Below are 15,454 nucleotides of genomic sequence, written 5' to 3'. Positions count from 1 at the left end.
CATGTGTGCGTGCGTGCGTGGATGGTGTGTGGCGTGTGTGCGTGCATGTGTGTGTCTGTTACACAGTAATACTGTGAGAGCTCTGATTGGTATCTTGCATGGCAGCCTTTCACCGTTGGTGTGTGAGTGTGTGGGTGAATGAGAGGCATCAATTGTAAAGCGCTTTAGATAAAAGCGCTATGTAAATGCAGTACATTTACATTTACTGTGAGAGTTCTGAATCTGTGGCTGAAAAGCTGACTGTTCTTTGTGCAACAACCTGCTAATCTGCCTGCACTGACACATTACTTATTAGCACTAATAAAATAGCAATAAAGAGAGTGTTCACTCTCCACTCAGCTCTGTTCATTTTTACTCCATATATTCTGCATGTGTAGTTTTACATGCTGTAACCCTGTGGTGCTCTGCTAGTGTGTGTTTTTCAGAAGCACTGGAGTACAGAGGCGATTTCATTTCAGGTCCTTTTATTCATTTGATGTTGTGCCAATATTGAGCGATTGGACTTCTCCTTTTGGTTCGAAACGACCAGTCGGGACTTGCTTCTCTCTTTCAGACCGCAGGCGTCCTATTTGCAGCATCGCGCTCGTTTCGCTGTGCTTAGTTTTGCTTCGTTTTTTTGCAGATGCCTTCCGCTCTTTTCAGGAACTCCAGCGATGCTCACCACCCCGGCCAACGCCGTGCGCGGATTAGCTTACCAGACTGGGCCTCCCAGATAGCGCAGACACGTTGGCAACCGTGGCACAGACCCTCAAGGCCGACGGGTGGGCACGGGACCATGCCACAACATTCTTTCGGTCAAAGGCACCATGGGTACCATTCCCTGAGCTGTTAAAACCTGGGGAAAGTGATTGGTTGGATGTTACCAGCCTTTATTAGTCAGTCTTCGCAGGGTGTTCTTTACAGTGTACGCTCAACCAAACACTTTTCATACTTTGACATTTGTAATACTGGAAATATGAGTGGCGTGCGTTTTGCAGCAGCTGGTGCGGAGCCTGCAGCAGCAGCAGAAGAAGGAGCAGCAGACGTCCCTGTCCTCTCTCCTGCAGACTCCGGAAACTGGTGGTCCAGCTGCCAGCCCTCCTTGCCCAGCTGACTGTGGCCTCCGCAGCACCCATCACCCTCAGCCCCCTGGACCAGAGGCTGTCCTCCTCCGACAAGGCGCGGAGGAGCAGGGTCACGAAGGGATGCACAAGTTTCACGACAAGTCGCAACGTTTAGTGTCCAGGTGGGCCACAAGCACTTTCCCATCACCCGTTTCCATTCTCCACCAAGTTTTCCAGAACCTTCTGGACTAGTTTGACTTCAGGAAGGATTCAAAAACAGGATGTGAAAAACAGCCTTTGTTTCAGCTGTTTAGCTGTGAGAGTTTCATCTGCCTCTACACTACAATCCAATTACTGTCTGTGTGGCAGTCAGTCCTAGTTCAGGAAAACACCATCAGCTGACATAATGAGAGTCACGTTTTTCACAGCCCCTGAGCACCCTGATGAATTCAGACCTAAAAAGCACTTCTAGCAGTCGTTCCAGTAGTGCTGCTCACTCCATTATACCATTAGTACTTGTGGTAATTATCAGTGGAAGTGTCATAATAGTTTGAATCGTGTGTAATTACAGTTTTACCATTACTGTTGAAACCAGCTCACGCTCACAGCGCTGTATTTCAGCACATCTGCAGGAACCATGGCAATAGTCACTTTCAGTTACTGAATGGACACATGTTGAAGCGGTCATTAAACAGAGAATTGAGGGTTCATTTGCTTTGATTGTGGATTTCGTGCTTCGGGGTGTTGGGAGAGCGTGGGGACTCGAGCATGCTGGGAAAGTGCGGGGACTTGAACATGCTGTGAAAGCAGGGACTCAAGTGTGATGGGAAAGCAGGTACTCAAGCATGTCGAAATAACGTGCGGGGACTCGAGTGCGTTGTGAAAGCGCGGGGATTTGAGTGTGTTGGGAAAGCGCAGAGACTCTGTCGTGTTGGGAAAGAGCGGGGACTCGAGTGTGTTGGGAAAGTGCGGGGACTCGAGTGTGTTGGGAAAGCGCGGGGACTCTAGCGTACATGGAGAGGGCGGGGACCCTCGCCCAGGCCCATGGTCTCTGACTCCATCGACCGCTCCATCTTCCACCAGCTGGCTGAGCAGCTGCAGCAGCAGAACCTGGAGCGGCGCCAGAAGCAGCTGCTGGAGCACCTGCAGACCCAGCTGGTACCGTATGGAGCCCCCCGTCGGCACCGCCTGCCGAGTCAGGGATGAGCCGGGCCTGTGTGGTACCTCCCTGGCTGTAAAGACCCTGCGGTCCCCCTTAATTTAAAATGGGGGTCTTCTTAAAAAATTTCCTCTCCACAAAATTGAGCAGGAGAGCTGAGCGTAGACACCGCACTAACAGGATGTCGCCGTAGAGGGCCGCAGAGAGCGAAACTCTGGCTTCATTAATGTTGTCTGGTGTTTAATTGAGCCTTCCAATCTGTACACACTGATTTACTGCTGCTTTCAAAGCCGGCTGTGTCGAGTGGGAAAATCGTGCTTGAGATCCATTCTTCTTAAGGGCTTTGGCCAGCTGCACTAGACTGAATTACTGGGACGTCTGTTTATTTCAGACTTTGTTAGCGCCTTATCCCCTGGCCCTGTCCGAGGCAGTTATAGCTGATCGAGCATTATCTGGACGCTTCCTGAAATTGCATTCTACGCTAGCCATGCGTTCTGTTCGAGGGAATTTAGGTGGAACGCATCAAATCTAGCCAACCACTGTAGGCTGTTGTGTATGGTAAGGGTGGCTCTTTGGTAACCAATGAAAAGCGAGTGTTGTGCTGCGTCCGTGAGGCCGTGTGGTTGGCCTGGTTGGTATTCTTAGAACCGTTTCGTTTGGTTGAACAGGACCCGATGGCATCTAGCATAACCTATACATGCAACAACATTCATAAACAGCAGTGGTCTGGAATCCCCTTGTTCTTATCCTGTCGCTGTATCATTAAATCCTGTTTAAATGTACAGAATTCTGTATTCCATCATTCTTTGGAAGATTATGACTTATTGGTTTCTCCTTAAGGCCACTACTCGACACTACCTTTACGTGACTATGTGCCTTCAAATAATGAGGACTGTCGCTGAAATGGAGTTAATTAGTAAACTCCATGGGCTAAAATAATTTTGGTGACTTGTGTTGAATAGATGTGCGTGGAACTTAAAGACTTCAATAAGTTAATAGTAACTTATTAAAGTTACCATTAAAACAAATTTGTCGTCAGTGCAAAATACATTTAATCTTTATAGAATGATGTATCTTGAGCATATCAAATGGTTTTTGACACCATTTTTTTCTGGGAGGTTTTTAGAATACAATGATAGCTGCTATTTGAGACCACTTAAATGTGCCTAGAACTACATGACAGATGTATGACTGCTGCACGGCATTAAAATAATTTGGCAGAAATCTTGACAGTGCCCCTCACAAACTGCAAATGACTCTTAATATCCAACAACAGAGTCTCTCCTTTATGTGATGTTCCAGAAATGCACAAGTGTGAAAAATGTGAGTGTCATGTTGTCTCTGGTGTTCTTGTGGTAAATACTGTGTAATTCCATCACTCGAAGGAAAGGCATTCACAAAGAGACGCTTACAGGTGCAGCTAATCCAGCTGTCTGTCTGTGCCTCTGTGTCCAGTCACACAAAGAACTGGACTTCCCTGTTGTCCTCATTGACAATCCCAGGCTACCTACGCATGCGTGAACACACAAAGGCACTCACATAAACACCGCGCACACACACACACACACCTTATTTTGCCGCTTTTATCTGAAGTGAATTACTCAACGATATGGTGAGCAAATGCACTGGTTGCCCACGAGGGGGCGCCAAGATCGTTTCCCAGCGCGTTTTGGATGAGAGCGCCCTGCGTGACGTGGCACTGGGGCTCAGAGCTATTTTAGCGCACGCTGTTCAGAGGCGTCATCGCCGCGGCCCGCGTCACCCTTAGCGCCGCGGTTCCGCTTGCCGTGCGGCCGCGAGACGAGCTCCTATCGCGAAAATGTTCCCGCCGAGGAACTGGCTGTTCTGTGAAATGAAGAGCGTGATTAAATTAAAAGGCATGGCTCTTCGGCTCTTTTCCCCACCTGGTCGTTGAGACTGACTGCACCGTAAGTGCTCTTTACAAAGCCATGAAAAGCGGCCTCCCCCCTGTACCTCCAGTCCCTCTTAGTGAATGGTACATTGTAGTTGTGTGAAGCAGGCCATTTATGAATTATTTGAATTATTTGACCTAATTTCTTTCGATGGGTATGATGGTGTGAGCGCTGGTCTCTTAACTTCTCTACTGTAAATAGGCCTTTGGTCCCTTTATTCTTCTTTCTGCCCTCCTTGCCTCCACAAACAGGCCTCTGCTGCTAGTCCAGAATGCAGCCCCTTGTGTAGTCTACAACCTCTGGAAACACTCCCACGTAACCCTGCTCCTCACTGCCCTCCACTGACTACCCGTACCCATTCACCTCAAATTTAAAACCTTGGTGTTAGCCTACCAAGAGAAATACCCCTTAATGCCTTCTGAAGATCTTCAGACCATACATGCTAGCACACTTTAGCCAGCCCCCTCCCCTGTTCCAAAGCCTAGGCCATTCAACCCAGATCTACCATCCTGTAGCTTTTCACTTCAACCCTAACAAAGCACGCCTCATTCAACAGCTAAAGATCTCATTGAGTTGCTAATTAGTAGAATTAGGTGTGCCAAATTAGGGTTGAAGTGAAAACCTACAAGACGATTGATCACCAGGAACAGGGTTGGGCAGTCCTGGCCTAGGCATTTCTGGCTCCTCACCCTCTCCGAGCCCACGCTTCACGGTCACGTGTGCTGTCTGTTCTGGGCCCTCATGGTGGAGTGTCCTTCCCATGGTGGTAAGAACAGCCGAGATGTTGGCCATCTTCTTACACAGACAACTCACCTATTCAGACTGAACCTGGGTTCCTCCACCCTGACCCTCTAGTACTTTTACCCATCCCTAACATCTTATTAGGTCTCATGTATTGGCTGTTTTCATCCTATGTTTTTTTGCTATTGTGTGTATAGTGTTGTTTAATGCATTTTAGGATGGTTTTATTCTTGTTTATACGACTTAGTTTAATGTTCAGTGGGGTTGTTGACAAGTTGTGAATTGAGCCTACACTTATTGCTCTTGCTGCCTCCTTTGGGATTATGTGCTGGTGAATTAATTAGCTTCGATCCCTGATCTTTTGTGTTTGTGTCTAGCAGATGCTCTGTGTAATGCCATTAAATTAAGTGATGGCGTGTTTGTATGGAGATTGGGGGAAGTAGATGAAGTTCTGTGGCTGTCCACAAGATGCCAGTGTGGAGCTGTTAGTGTAATGCCTTGTGTTTTTATGTCTGTTGCTCTCACCTTTTGAGTTGCACTACTGTTCTGTATCTAAAGTTTAAAAAGAAATTACAGAGAAAGCAGGAATGTTATACCATCTGTACAAACATTTTCAGGAATAACGCACCATTATGTTAACTAAAGTCACTTGGAGGGTTTATGGGAAAAGCTTCAAAGCAAAAGTGTAGATAAAGACGAGCTCGCTGAGATTAGATATAATCTCCAACAAAAACTTCAATAGCCAGATGCAAGTGTTTCCAAACTGACAGTTACACTGTTAAGCTAACAGTAAATGTGCGTGTGCATGCCGGGTGTGCCTGTGTGTGAACGCCTGTGTGTGCGTGTATGAGCATCTTTGTGTACGCATGGCTGAATACGCGCAGTTGAATTGAATGGGAGCCCATCGCTGAAAGGGAACCGTTCCCACCTCCTTACAGCGGAGATTAAGCTAAGGAGGAGGTGTAAACGTTTCGAGCCTGTCAAAGTGCCAGACGCAGATGCCGCCCGGAGGACAATTACAATGCTGCGAAGGCTGTGCCAAGCCAGGGCAGAGCGTGTCCCGTTGTCTGCTGTTTTCCATACGGGAAAGACCCATAGGACAACTTGAGAGTCAAGAAGCGGGACACCGAATCTCCATCTCTGTCTCATATGCTGAGAATGTAGGAAGATTTGAGGTACACACTGAAGACTTTGAAGAGCTGGAATGATCTCTTTGTGTAAACGTACCACGCAGCGAAAAGGAATTTTCATGAAGAAATGTCAGGTAAAAAGGTCAGGCCGCTTTACGTGTTGTGTGCTCACACTGGGGCTTAACTACACTGGCAGGGGTGCAGTTATCTCCTCAACACAGGCGGGCACAGGCGGGCACACGGCAAGGCAGGCATCACCGGTGGACAGGATGAGTCATCCCAATCTCGGCCCGCTGATAAGACTTCTCACATCACAAACATTACATTTAGCCGAGCACGTCCAAGATGTGATCTTAGTTTGAACCCTGCATTAGTGCAGGCTAAGGTGCATAACGCCAGAACAACCACATACTGAGCAAGAAGTTTACACCACTTTTTCTTTCTGCTACTCTCTGATAAGAGGGGCAATGAGGTCCTAAAATGTATTGGAGGATCCAAAGCAAATATCTCAAATCCACCATGCCGGAAGGTATGCTGGAACAAATTTTGTGCATCCTAATTTAATCAATTTTCTGGTGCTTGGATACATCTGAGAGAGAAACTCTTTCTTGGGGGACTTACCCATAGTTGGCTGGGACAGAGTCCCGGAGCATCTCCATACAAGTATATCTGTGTGATGCCACTTCGAGTTAGAATTGGATTCGCTTTGATGGTTACAACACGCACCCCCCACTCCCCCCTTTGCGAGCCCACTTAGCAGCAAACAGAGGCTGTGTCTTCAAAAGCAAGTAGACAAACTACATGCTCATGCTCTGTGTTGTATGTACTGTAGCACATATACATCATTAAGTAAGAAAACGCTCAGTAACATGTCCAGTGTTCATTTGACTCTAACAAAGTACGTATGTGTCCAGAAGGGACCACAAGTGCTCTTTAAGAGTTGTTTTAACACTGAACATTTTATTGTGTGCAGTATGAGCAAAGGTGCTTCAATTTAAAATGCATTATCTCATCATCACTGGCTGTTCATGTGCGTATATCTTGAGAAAGCTACTTTTATTGAACATCCTGATGGAATTCAAATGAGGCCATTAATCTCTAGTATAATTTCTTGACAGGTATGGAATACTTCTTGATTAATTACATTTATAAAAAAAATGCTTAATTGGTTTTATGGAATACAAGTAGTCTCTCGTAACTCTGTCTTTGGGAAGGGCAAGTATGGATAAAGTACACAGTAGATCACACTACAAGTTTTGTCCTTCCAAGGACATGAGAATTAATCGGGGGAATCTTGCTGCCACAGGCATCTGTCGTGAAGCGCTCTATGTAGTATGCACGCTTGCACTTCAGAACAGTCAGGCATGAAAAAGCACCCAGGAGAAAATGATTTAATGTATCATGAATTTCTGCCCTCCTGCCTTACCCCTTTTGTCACTATTTTATATCGCTCCCTCACAAAATGAACTGCAGTCAATAAATGCCACTGAACATAAAGCATCTGCATTGTGGCTCAATTAATAAGGCTCAATAATAATAAAAAAAATATCTAGGAGAAAACTGGTTTTAAGGTTCAACAAAATGCCTTTCGCTGTATTATTGCCATGTCCAATGACACATAAATAACCTTTAATGAAGGATACCGCATAATTTAATGGTCGATGATGAGAAAATGTCCAAAATAAGTTCATAATTCCTGCCAGCCAAACCGCTGCATGTCGTGTGAAAGGGCCGAAGGGAGTGAAACCGTTTCGAAACAAAAACTCTGCTGTTTTCTGCAGAGGGCAGCTGCTAGCCTTACTGCTAAAATGGAACTGGAATCGCTGTTGGCGTCAGGTGACACTCACACACACATTCCGTGGAGCGTCTGTGGTTCAGGAAAGTGTTATCACATTTACAGAGGATGCCAACGAAATGCTAGATGACACACCAGTTATCTTCTCTCTTTCTTCTTCTCACACACAATTAATGGGAGCGGGGGATGGGGGGGGGGGGGGAGGGTGAGAATAGCACAACACTCTGAGATGTGACCATCTCAAAAGGATTCTCTAGGAAAATGTCAGTCTGTCTTCTCACGCAGATGCACTTTGGGTAACTTGCATGATTGATTGTCAGCACAAAGACAAATCTGTCAAAAACCCTTTGTGGATGAACCAGTTCTAGTTTTGCTATGTATTTTCCAGACAAAGAACTCAACTCAGTCTTTGACCGAAAGGCTCTTATTTTTGTTGTTTGAACCGAGAATGCGTGTCATTTTCTTTTTGTCAAACAGGCAAGTGACTGGCTTAGCAATCATCAGGTTAAGGACCATATTTCCTCATAGTGGGTTCCAGCCCTAAACAGCAGTCATAACAGGGTTTAAAAATGGTATCCATTACCTTCCTGCTTATCTGATATACAGAATATGCATTTTGGCTGGGGAATCTGCACTACATTAGGACTACTGACATGGGGACAATGTGCGGCCATATCGGCATTGTGTCCTAGGTATCCATGACTGTCAAATTAGTTGCGAAAATATTTGCCAAATATAAAAACTCTAAACCTAACTGTGAACTCAGCTGTCAAAGTCTGCAGTTAAAATGGCATGAAAAATCACTGAAATCGCAAATAACTACAAATATTTGACAATAAGGCAGGTGGAAAAAGGCGTATCCCACAATCCTCAGCTTCCTCAGAAACCACCCACCGTACATTGCTTCAATCTGGCCTAATCTATATTGTCAATATTGTTCTGCTTTGATGAGGGAGAATAAATATTAATGATCATGCATATCAACTGCCGACAGGCAGTTTGGTCCCCTGTGTGCCTACCCATTGCTGTCTTCCCTCCCTCATCTTCTTATAGTTTTGAATAATTGTATTTCTCGTTAATTTAGGCTGCTAAAACCCATTTCCATGTGCAATGAGATTAAATGGCTCAAGATGGAAAAGGGGGCTTGATAGGGGAAAAGCCAAACCGCTGAGGGCCGGTGCCAAACTCTCAGAGGGACAGCGGTAATGAGACAGCGCTGGGCTAGCATCTGTGACACCGCCGCTCACGCCGTGGGGTTAGAGGAGAATTTAGAAGAGAGAAATATGGTTGAAAACACGCTGAGGACGAGATGTACTGAACAATGAGGTGGAGCAAAGTGCCTCAGGTAAAGAGGGCCCCAAACGTGTACCCCTGCAATAACATAGCACCCTCCCCCTCCAAAAAAAGGCATGATGCGCCACAAACTACAATTACCCCCTCAAGACCCATACACGCGGCCCAGTAGGCCAATTGTCTAGAACGCTCTGCCCAACGATTCCCGAAACTGCACTCTGCTGGACTGCGTCTCTCGCTTTGAGCCGAAAACGGGGGGAGGCGGAGGGGATTTATGTGCACAAGCGTTCTGTCTGACCGCACGCGCGGCTCGCGTCCTCGGGGACGCCGCAGAAAATGAGAAACATGAACCCGGCGGAGCGCTCCCCGAGATTGAATTTCACAACTAAACGCAAGCGAGAACAGCTTTAGCCGCGTGTGAAGAGCAGCCGGAGAGACGTGGCTCCGTGCCAGAGAGCTCACAGAGGGGACATTGTGTTACCTGGCCAGCTGACGAGACGAGGCTTCGGTCTGCCCCGGCGAGATATTGTTCCGATGTGCACTCGATATCGGCCCCTGTGAATTTGGTTGTTTTTAAAAAAAAGGGCGGGTAAGTTTTGGAGGAGACTGCTGTTTTATCAAGGATACCTCTCTCTGTTTGTCTTTGTCGCATACCGAACATTCAGCATGAACGTAGCAACCCCCTCCAGATTTATTCAAATACCAGTCATGTCAGGCTAGCCTGTAAAATTTAACAAAATAAGCCAAAGCACATGACCTGTTATTCTTCGAACATTAAGATGTTCATGCTGTTTTTATTGCCTTGTGGAAAACAGAAAGCACAATTAAGTGTGTTATTCTTTTTATGGTGTTTTGTACATGATGGATCTCTACTGCACTTCTTTTGAATGAATAAGCTCAGCTAATTAATGTGGCTTCATTACCCTGATGATCAGCAATTATGTGCAAGTCCTTTGCAACTAAGTATGTGTGCGTTAGTCTGTGCTCCAAAACAATTAATTTTGACCCAAAGCTCTTGGGCTTGTGTTTCTGAAACTACATCATCCAAATTGGATGTAAAAATCCCAAAGTCAACATACTGTCGGTACTGGTTATTTTACAACCCGTGGGAACAGATCACATAATATTATGAGCACACATACATTGAAATACTTAGTCCTTAGCTTACTTGACACACCAACTGCCCTTGAGGCACCTACTGTTATGAACTTAAAAGCTGTGATTTGTCTTTGATTTATGTGGGAAGAAGAAGATTGCAGCTGAACATTGGGTCAAATCTTATTCAGTGTATTCCTTAAAGCCATCATGCCTTACATATAACACCTTCATTAACATGAGGTAACAATTTAATAAATCATTTATAACAAAATACAATGCTGTATGAAAAATGACTTATGTCAAGTTAAATGCTGGTATAACACATGAGTCAACTCTGCTCAAAATGCATTCAAATTTGAATGGTAAATGGACTGCATTTATATAGCACTTTTATCCAAAGCGCTTTACAATTACAATTGATGCCTCTCATTCACCCATTCACACACACACTCACACGTCAACGGTGAAAGGCTGCCATGCAAGGTACCAATCAGCTCGTTGGGAGCAATTAGGTGTCTTGCTCAGAGACACTTTGACATGCCCAGGGCGGGGGATCGAACCGGCAACCCTCGGACTGCCAGATAACCGCTCTTACCTCCTGAGCTTTGTGAACAATTTATAAAGATGTGCTGTTATTTTGAAATTGTTATACATGCTTCATAATGGCTGTTGGAATGCATTTTGTGTAGCATGAATGAAACCTGCATGCCTAGATAATGAGCCAAATGATTCCATCCTGTGTTTAATACTAATACTAATGTTTAATGCGAATTATTTTTAACCAGACACCGGCAGGTGCAATAGTTTTCTTTCACTTTAGACTTTAAGATTCATATGTGTACGGTATAATAGACCACTCATGTTCAGTTAATAGAAATCAGGTCTTTCTTGTTACAACGTAATGATATAGAATTTCTTAATTGGTGATGGGGACTTTCCTCTGTACGAAGACAAGAAGCTATGCATGAATTCCTCATGTAATATACTTAACTTGTTTCGCCGTGCTGTGAACTATGGAGTCCCGTTTAAATGAATTGTAATCCTTTGTGCTTGAATCACAAGATCGAGAAATGGCAGACACAAGCCGCCTCAAATTAGCGTTTAAACGCTTCATGCGTTATGATTTGAAGGTCATTCCCCCACCGGCAAAATGGCATCCTTATGGAATTATGGTCAAAATATACAATGGAAAATCAGTCTTTTGAGTTCAGTTGAAGACAGAATGTGGGGGCTTAGCTTTTCCTACCTCAAAATGTCATCTTCATTTTTGAATCATTTCAACAGTACCAGTCAGTCGGTGTGCAAAATTATACTACACGCACACTGTGCAATATTTTCCATAAAATAAAAACCTTTGTTTGACAGCTGGTTTGAATGCCCAGAACTTTTTTTTTTGGACAGAGACCTGAATGTGTCCACAGGGTTTTATATATTGTGTCATTATGCCATTTTGCTGCCACAAACCAGGCAAGTTAACATCCTTCTTGGCCCTGCGGCCATTTCTGTACTGCCAGAGACCAGTAGCGAGACTAGCAGTGTCCTCCAACTGGAAACGTTATACATTTTTAATGGTCAGAGCAGATTTACCTCCAAGGCCGGACCACACCACATTGGTACTTGGAATGTAATGTGCTTTGAGATGGCAGGAAATGAAACAGGGTTTTGATTAAGTTCTGGTCCAAGGAGGAGTTTCACATGTTTATACCATGACTGTACAAACGGTTTCCCTGCAAACATTGTTCCTGTTTTTATGTTGCCTGTTTATCACAGTCTTAGCGAGAGCTACACTGTGTGATTTTACATTGTGCAGCTGCTATTTTAAATGTGCTCTTTTTGACAAACACAAAAATGCTGTATTGTGCTTTGAACTGAAATAAAATGCTGCTTTCTGAGCTTTTGGTGTTTTTTAGGCATAGTGTGGGGTTTATTTGTATTTGGTATTTTGCAGAGTTTCATGCAATGCTTGAATCTCATTGTTTACTGTAAATTGCTATGGATAAATCTGCTGCCAAACCCTGAATGGAAAATTTCAAATAAAGTCATAAATGACCATGTTCTTCTTCTTTGTGTGGTTATTTATAATATTACTAGCTGTGGTAACACAGGTTGTAATATTACACACAGGTAACCCTACACACAGGTACACAGGTTCTTGTGCTTGGCTTCCTCTGTCACCCTGGCCTTTGCTACCCTGTGCAACAGCACAAATATTCTGCACAAGGCTCCTCCACTCCCCCAGCAGACAAAAGCCCAGCGTATCTGCCCCCATTATGCTCCACATGACCAAATTACCACAGCTATTACCCCGAGTGAAAGGACTCTCTCTCCCTCTCAGTGACAGAGTGTGATGAACAGTGCCGTGTGATAATGGCTAGGCCGTACTGTACAATAGCTGCCACGGGGATTTTTTTATTATTTTTGTTCGAGAAGCATCCTTATCAAAGCTGACTCACAAAGCTGAGGTTTTTTTTAAAACGCATTATCCATCTGTACAGCTGGATATTATTGGATACAATTCAGGTTAAGTAGCCTTTTGACGTGGACTCAGTGCCTTGCCTTATGACTGAACCTGGGACCCATCGAGTTCAACCTCGGTTTCACAGACTGTCCCTTACGCACATCTCATCCCCACCTGCAAATCGGCTTGACTGTAATTACCCCCCACCCTTAATATTAAAGGAGCAATCATTGCAGATTACACCGGCAGTGTAAATGTGAGATATTAGAGGAGATGCAGTCCGTGGGCTCTATTATAATGATTAGATATTTGAATGGCATGATAGTGATCATTTTGACTATGACCCTGTTTCATAAAGCAGTTACAGGACAGTCTGTAACGGCAGTGGTATTTCAAAACCAGCAAATGCAGAAAATCCTTTAAAAATACTATTTCTTCTTCTAATTAAATATACCATAATATTACCACACGCTGATGAAATTGGTCATTAATCACTGCAAATCGAGTGAAGGGCTTAAAGAAAGCATTGTGAAACTCTGTTATGAATCTCGGGATTCAAGGCAGAGCTAATGTGTGGTGTCAAATGACGTTTCCTCATTCCCACCCACAACTGCCCAAGACATTTTTTTTTTTGGGGGGGGGGGGCGGGTGTAGTATGTTCAAACATGGGATAATTGCAGGCTAACTGGCCACCCCAAGAACAGCCACATGGTAAACAAAGACCAGCTTATGCTCGCTTACGTTGTTCTCTCTGGTTATTTTGATCTCAGTACAGGAGCCAGCTAAATACTCTTCAGAGCTCTTTAGAGCCCCGCCCTTATAGAATGTGTTTACATTTTCATCAAAAACATTTCCATATAATGCATTAGTTCCTTGACAACAACAAAAAACCTCCTCCACAAATGCTGTTACTTCAACCACTGGTTAATGGTACGCTTCAGGGTTAAGATGGCATACGTTAGTGATAGTTTTTGTTTTATTTTTCTTTGTGAGAATGCCTACATTATTACACCAGCGCAACAAGTAGCTATAAGATTGAAAGTCATTAAGGAGTAACACCATTCATTCAAAATAGAATATATTCTCTCGCAATTTCAAAAGTTACACTCATGTTTTGACTGGTAGGTTAAAACATAAAGTAAGTTAAAACAGTTGTTTGTTAGTTTAAAGTAAAAAAAATAAGAACAGCATTTGTCAACAATATTGTGGGTAGTAAATGAAAACAACATTTGTCAACAAATTTGCCTGACAATGGCATGTTTAACCCCCCTGTTGTTGCAGTGATGGCAGGTTGTTTGCGTGTTTAAAAGGTTGCATAGCACTTTTTTCTACCAAGCAATAAACCCCTAGAGAAATATTACCCTGTTAATGGAATTAACAGAGCATTTAATTAACCCCTCGGGGGGAAGTATGCAATGGTAAAGGACTGAATTTCTGATCTTTCCCCATGTCAGTTTCAATTCGACTCCAGTTTCAGAATCATCCAACAATAACATAAAATCTATTTTATCTTTACTTACTCTGTGTCTTCAACAAGAAAACGTATGTCACTAGTGTACTTTTAGGAACTTATAACGATTCTCTAGCGATTTCATTCACAATCATTTTGTTGTGACTGACTAACTCACACCAGAGAAAACCTGAAAATATCCCTAATGTTCTTGGAAAAATTTAATTGCTAAATTGTTTGTATGAAGAAAGTAGCAAAAGAATGTGTATGTCCATTTACTGCCAAAAAAAATCACCATGAATAACAATCATAGCGCTATGTTTCAAGTTCCCCCTGACTTCGTACGGGACCTGAAGTAACACAAGTGTTCCGAAAGAATGGCCCATAAGCTACGATCAATGGTTTTAAATACATATTCAAATTAGATCATGCTCGCGCTCTTGTGATAGATGGATAGAGATGTCTGTCACATAGAGGTGTGGCTACCAGCAGAGCAGCATTGTCTGAGAGGAGTTGACATGGTAGTAGAGCTTGCTTAGTTAAGAAATTGTTGAGCATCGTCGTCCAGAACAGAACGCATGAAACTGTAGAGAGTGATCTGGAGCAAAACGAAGATAGACTTCTGCTGAAACAACAAAGCGAAATACTTTTTAGAAGTGAATGGAATTACACAAGTGTAGGCTACGTCACCGATCACCATTTAGAGTATTCTTCAGGATAATTGTCTGAAACCGCTGGTAAGTTTGGGAAACGGCTGGTTTGCTGTTATAAGGATATGCAAGTAGAGATAATTTAGCAGTGAGAGCACATAGGTTATAGCTGCAAACGTCCTGCTTAGGTATTTAGCTAGAACTTGTAAACTTTTCGCTCATGCTTATCTAACACTTTTCTACGTTAATCGTACTTTTATGTGATGTAGGCTAGCCTATGTGGAATTACGATGCCAGTAATGTTTTCGTACTAGGCTGTTGCAAGTCTGCCGGATTTTGCATCTCAGTATCACAGCTGTTGCGTCTCTTCCCAAACAATAACATTAGCATATCAATAGCTAATAATCCAATCTCTTTGCTTGGCAGAGAAGTTTTTACTTATTTAGCCGAAGTTAGCCTGACTAGAAATTTCTGAAAAGCTTAACGTTTAATATTATAACATGCAACATTATATTTACAAGTAGCCTACCCATACCCATATTAAAAACTTTTAGGAAAAGCATTTTGCTTGACTTCTGTTGTCAAAACTGATGATGAATGGGAGGCGCACTTGCGAGATTGAAAAGCCACCTGTGTGCCGAATGAGTTATTGCAACTTAGCGACTTTATGTTCGGAGAAATTGCACTAATACATTTCAGTAAAATCAAGACGCCGAGTTAGTAT

General features: G+C 43.6%; 1 protein-coding gene across 1 annotated transcript in view; it reads left to right on the top strand.

The window, feature by feature from the left end:
* The first annotated feature begins 14,569 nt into the window (after positions 1–14,569).
* LOC118230226 (T-lymphoma invasion and metastasis-inducing protein 2-like) overlaps positions 14,570–15,454 on the top strand; it is a 57,553-nt gene continuing 56,668 nt past the window's right edge. The window contains exon 1 of the mRNA XM_035423045.1: positions 14,570–14,817. The gene's annotated coding sequence lies outside the window, so the exon portion shown is untranslated. The remainder of the gene's footprint in view (positions 14,818–15,454) is intronic.

Source organism: Anguilla anguilla, chromosome 6 (assembly GCF_013347855.1).
Source record: "Anguilla anguilla isolate fAngAng1 chromosome 6, fAngAng1.pri, whole genome shotgun sequence".
NCBI classification, from domain to species: domain Eukaryota; kingdom Metazoa; phylum Chordata; class Actinopteri; order Anguilliformes; family Anguillidae; genus Anguilla; species Anguilla anguilla.
Note: the sequence above shows the minus strand (reverse complement) of the source record. Positions and strands in the feature narration are given on the sequence as shown.